Source organism: Lactuca serriola, chromosome 9 (assembly GCF_051521515.1).
Source record: "Lactuca serriola cultivar US96UC23 chromosome 9, Lser_US96UC23_V15, whole genome shotgun sequence".
Classification (NCBI taxonomy): domain Eukaryota; kingdom Viridiplantae; phylum Streptophyta; class Magnoliopsida; order Asterales; family Asteraceae; genus Lactuca; species Lactuca serriola.
In genome coordinates, this window is record NC_136416.1 from 11,772,947 (window position 1) to 11,779,021 (window position 6,075).

At 31.1% G+C, this 6,075-nt stretch overlaps 1 long non-coding RNA gene across 3 annotated transcripts; it reads right to left on the reverse strand.

The window, feature by feature from the left end:
- Positions 1-2,941: 2,941 nt before the first annotated feature.
- Positions 2,942-5,677, reverse strand: LOC145077253 (uncharacterized). 3 transcript variants are annotated; one of them, XR_013693051.1, is made up of 3 exons: positions 5,077-5,677; positions 4,794-4,872; positions 2,942-3,257 (listed from the first exon to the last, which is right to left on the reverse strand). It is a non-coding gene; the product is annotated as an uncharacterized LOC145077253 (long non-coding RNA). The 3 variants fall into 3 exon arrangements; XR_013693050.1 differs by having other exon boundaries at positions 4,981-5,677; XR_013693052.1 differs by having other exon boundaries at positions 2,942-4,614; positions 4,981-5,677.
- Positions 5,678-6,075: the final 398 nt, after the last annotated feature.

The window sequence follows — 6,075 nt, forward strand, 5'->3', positions numbered from 1 at the left end:
TAGATGTTATTTGAGATTGCCTAGCAGTCGTTTGATGTTGCCTAGCAAGTGTTTGATGAAATGTCTAAGAAATGATCACTAGGGCATGGATGATAGATCTTGCTTATGATATGATTTTCTTTGTTTTGTTCGGGATCTTTTATCTATACACAATGTTCTAATGAAGTGCTTTGTAAATGTATCTTTTACTTGAGGATCTTATGATTGTTGTGTTTTCTTCCTTTTCATATTTTTTTAAAGGGGTGTATTTGCATAAAGAAAGAGAAGATGAAGATTTTGAAGATGATGGAACTTCATCTACTTAAAAACGGAAGAGGTAAAAGGAATCTAGTGAGGAATATAAGTAATATGTATTATTTTGAATTTTAATCCTATTTAGTAATTTTTTTTGATGTCTTATATGTCTATGACTTTTATTTTATTAGGGTAAAGTAGTGAAATAGAATGTAATTAAGGTAAAGTAGTGAGTGAAATGGAAAGTGAATAGGAGGAATTTGGGTTGAAACATAAACAAAGCAAGATGTATTAATAATGTTTTCCATTCTGGTATTTTGTAACTAATACATTATTTGAATATTTATTATTTTTATTATTATTTTCAATTTTTATTTCTTTTAGTGTTAACATGTTGGTTGAGTTATATACACGCGCTTGGGAGGCTATAGAAATTTCATTAAAAAAATGGAACTTCTGGTATAGATATTATTTTCCCATTTCATTTATGACCCATACTGGTAATCAAAATGCAAATTTTTACACTCTACTTAAATTTATATTCTATTCTATAAATTATAATTTTATTAAATACATTTACGTATATAACGTATATCTGATATTCAAAATAAAAGTATATATTAATTTTAAATAATCGATAAAAAAATCTAAACAAAATTTTTATCTTATTATTTGAGTAAATAACACGAATGGTCCCTATGGTTTGGGGTACTTTGCACGCTTGGTCCCTAACTTATTTTTTTTAACTTGAAAAGTCCCTACTTTTTGTTTTTGTTACTTGTTTGGTTCTTACTTTTTGTTTTTGTTGCGCACTTGGTTACTGCCTTACCTAAAAAGACAATTATTTAAATAGGAAAAATGGTGGGGTAAGTAAGGTAAAATGATAGGGTGAGGTTGGGGTGTGTTTATTTAAATAAATTAAAAAATCAAGGCCAAAACTGTTTTTTTTAGGTAAAACACAAACCAAGCGTGTAATAAAAACAAACAGTAGGGACCTTCCGAGTTAAAAAAAATAAGTTCAGGACCAAACACATAAATTACCTTAAACCATAGGGACCATTCGTGTAATTTATTCTTATTATTTTAATAAAATTATATAAATATTTTAGCCATGATTTCCATGGGTTGTAACCTAATAAGTTCTACAAATAAGTACTTTTTTACTAGTCTTGTATATATTCAATTATTCATGATAAGACGGGAACATTTTTGGAATAAGGTTTAAGATTTTTCTCGTTTCGCAATCCCACTTATCCATTGAGCCAAGTTGAAAATGGGTGAACTTTGTGTTTATCAAAAATCAAAATGAAGCCATTATATATATATATATATATATATATATATATATATATATATATATATATATACTAGTGAAGTTAGAAGGGCCGTGATAATTACGGCCCGCGGAAGTCGATTATGGTTTTCTTTTAGTAATGTTATGCAATTATATTAGGAAAGTGAAAAGTACAATGCTAAGATAGTCACCCTCATATTTCATCTATTGTAATCAATGATAAAGAATTAAAGTATAATTTGTGAAAAATTAGCATGTCGTTTCAAGGGTTTGTTGAACAAACCTCTACAATGTGAAAAAGGAAAGTAGAATGCTAAAACTAATAAAGCATCTGGGGTTAATTTTGGTAATTCCCTAAATGAATTGTTTTAGTTCATTTCCATAACAAACATGAAGAGTGGCAACAACTAACACCAATAGCAAGAGAGTGTCATCTTTTTAAAGTAGGACTAGCCGTTTTCTTTTCTTTGTGGCCAATTTACCAATATATTTGGCTTTTCTTTGTGGCCAATTTACCAATATATTTTGCAAGGCTTGCAAGAACTGGAAGTGGATTTGATTAGTTTCTTGATGCACATGTGATTGAATCTGATTTCTAAACATAAACTATTAAAAATGGATATCAATTATGACTTGTACAATTTAAGTAATTGACTACAAAGTGAGCTCATGTTGAGCACAAACAAGGGTATAACACTAATTTATTTAAAAAAGCTCACATGTAAAGCATATGCAATAAACCAAGAAAGATCGAATATTTCATCCTTTGGTCCAATCATGTAAACTCATTCCTTTATTTTATGCTACTGAACCTGAACTATTAAGGCCCAAAGCAGTCGAAGTTTAGAACATTCTAGAGCAACAAGCTTAATTGGTAAGTTGAAGATACAAATACATACATTCGTATTATATAGCAATGATATGTCAGACATAAAGATGACTTTATATCTTTCCTTCAAGCGTATTATTTTGAAACAAAAAAGTTGTTTTCACTGAAAATAGGACGTTAGACGGTACTGAAAATGGCATTTTACTAAATGCAAGATGCAAAGCCATTTAACTATCTTAGGAAATCATGTAATTATAATAGGCTGAATTCAAGATATAAGTTTATTTTCACTAAATACAAGACACGAAGCTTGTAATTATAGTTGACTAAATGTTGTAAAATAGCAATAAACTTTTCCCCCCTCATTAAGGCGTTGAATTTTGAAAAAAAAAACTACTATAACTTATCAAGATAAACAGATAATAACCTCTCTGAATCATTAATTGGCGTGGAAAATCATACACATATCCCTTTTCTTAATTATGAACTATTTATTTTGTAATTTTATTTTGTTCAAGGGCTGTATCAGCAGCCTCAGCTGCAACATGTGGACCAACCGTAGCTCACATGCTACCAACCTAACACAAGGAAAAAAGAACAAATTTGGTTCAATGAGTGATTGCTAACATCATATCATATTTGTATAGTTTCCATTCAAGCAAACTAATAAAAATATTTAATAGAGTATCAATTTCTACTGTGGAAACAACATTCCTTCCATTTCCCCTTTCAACGTCTTTCTTTTTGGGAATATGTTGATGTCGATCAAGTTCTCCAAATGGGAACATCAAAGGATATTGCAAAGGATCATAACAACCATAGTAATATTGAACACTCTTGGAGCAGTCACTGTGTAACTTCACTTCAATGCTTCTCCGACCGTGTTCCCAGTTTTGTTACCTTCAATCCAAATAGCAGCTACTTGAGAAACTTCTGGTTTATTAAAAACCCTTTGATCTCGTCCCATAATAGTCTTAAGAATAATCTTATTTTCATCTAAGTTTGGAACATCCCTTAAATTTCTAAAAGAATGAACATACGGATTATCTTTTAGATATTCAACACATTTCACAATCAAGTGTATACATAACTGCGGAGAATCCGACAAACAATTTTCCAAATCTTTATCAGTGTCGTGAAAGTACAATTGTAAATTTTTGGAATCATTTTCTTGAGGCGACAAGTTGTTTATAAAATGATAAACCTGAGCTTGAACTCTAAAAGTGTAAATTCCTTTATTTCTTTACCGAGTTCATTATCTGATGTAACCCCTAAAGAATTAAAAGCAAAGTGGTTGTTGTATGTTATAATATATGTCCTAAATGAGATAGCTTCTTTTGATGTTGAAGTCAGTAGATCTTGCACCAAAAGTGGGAGCTCATTATTTGACAAAACAACACGACCATCTAGACAACAAAAATTAGTTGTTTCTGAGTAAAATTTGACAGCATCAAAGTAACGACAACGGTGAAAGTTTGGAAGGACATCAGAAGCAAGGGGGACTTGTTGTAACAAATGTATGCCTGTCCTATTATTCAGTTGTCTTCTCATATAATTTGTCTTACCTACATCAATTGAATTTTTTAATGCATTATCATTAGCCAAACAACTTGGTGGCAATAAAACTCTATTTTTAGTTGTCTTTTTCTTCCATCTCTCAATGGTTGCTCTCCTATACTGCTTCGTGTCCATTAAAACATTCAGAAGTAGATCTGAGGGTGGACCCGAAATAGCCGACGTCTCAGCTGAAGCAGTTGAATTTCGTTTTGGTTTGTCATAAGCTAAACAACTCGGTGTACGTTTACTTTTCTGTTTCTTCCATCTTTCAATAACTTCTTTCCTATATTGCTTCTTGTCAATTAAAACATCAAAAAATACTTTTGAGGTGTCACCCGAAATAGAAATGGCAAGCTTCGATGCACTTGTATGATTATTTCTCTTTAACTTCCATCTTATAATAGCTTCTCTCCTGTATTGACTCTTGTCAACAAAATCAGAACATATCATAGCACATTTACCTCTCTTTTCCCTCCATCTTATAATGACTTCTCTTCTATACTACTTCCGGTGGTATACATCTCCTAGGACAATATTTGTATTTCCAGTTTTATCATTCGTTACTTCTTTTTCTGAGTTGAGCATAATTATGGCTTTATGTTTCTTATCTCCATATCTATCGGTTGAACCTAGAGGGCCTTGTTTTCTTCCCGAAATAACAGAATGATCCCCCATATTATTTTTAAAAGCTGGAAAAAAGCTAAAACCGAAGAGCTAGTTGGGGTAAGAAGATGCAGCGACACAAAAATTCAAACAACAAGTATATTTTGTTTTTTATTTTCCTTTTATGAAATGCAATAAAATTAAAATCTAATTTTTGGAACCATTAACAATATTTTTTAGAGACATAAAACACAAAAAGGATATCAGAAAACAAACCTAGAGGATCTTTGTTGATGATGAATATACAAAGGGGGAATCGTTATAACAAAGAGGTTTCAGATTATAGATTTCTTTCCTGAAAAAAAAACAAGCAAAAGAAACTGCTTATAGTCAGATGATTTCTCATTAAAAATGAAAATTTGGAATGAGGGAATCGTTTATTAAGACGAATAAATAAAATCACCAGTTAGAAATTTCAAAACCCTTATGACTTCAGGACCTTAGAATCAGAAACAGAAAATAAACCACCATTAAAATAAATATTGATCGATGAAGTCACCTGGTTGAATGAAAAGTGAATCAGACAATACCCTTTAAAGCTGCTTGTTAATCCAATGATTGAGGTAGATGGATTATCAGTTATTGAAACCTAAATTAGAATGTGGGGAGCAAACAGTTCTTAGAAAACAGGTGGTATGGAGTTATTGCATCAATATGAAACAACAATTATGTTTCTTATCTTGCAAAAAAAAACCATCTATTGATCAATTACAGAGGAGCGCTGACGAAATGGGCAAACGTCGGTATATTGGGTTGTTGGGTAAAGAGAAGTGATGGAGGTAGTAGTGTACTGAGAAAGTAGGGAAGCGTGGAGGTGAAGAGGTGACTTTTCAAACGATGACACATTGTCCCATTTGGTGGAACCGACTGGACAGAAACATGTTAAAAAGCCTGTTTAAAATCAACAAAAAATAGCCGAAAATCCAAGAAAAATCCAAAAAAATCACACATTAATCCATCTCCATCATTTTGCTTAATTTGTAAAGCATAAGGTTTATTTGAGTGGAGGAACTTTTCATCAAAAGAGCGGATAGAGATAATGGGAATTCTTTTGGGAAGAAGCTTTGGAACAATTAGTCTAAATAAGGGATAACATAATACCTTTAAAGAAAAAAAGTACCTGGTTTATTTGAATGGAGGAAGTTTTCATCAAAAGAGAGGATAGAGATAAGTGGAATTCCTTTAGGAAGAAGCTTTGGAACAATTGAGTCTAAATGAGGGATAACATAACACTACCTTTAATGAAATAAGAAAAAAAATACCTTTAAAGACACGTGCAAAAATTTTTACACGCGCACTCTAAAAATCCCACTAAATTGGTTGAAAAATCCTTAGAATTCCAAAAAAAATCAAACATAATTCCTAAACTTCCCCTCCAAACCCACTTTCCTTAGATTTTGAAGCAATGGACATATATATATATATATATATATATATATATATATATATATATATACTAGTTTATAACCCGTGTAAACCACGGTTACAATATAAATTA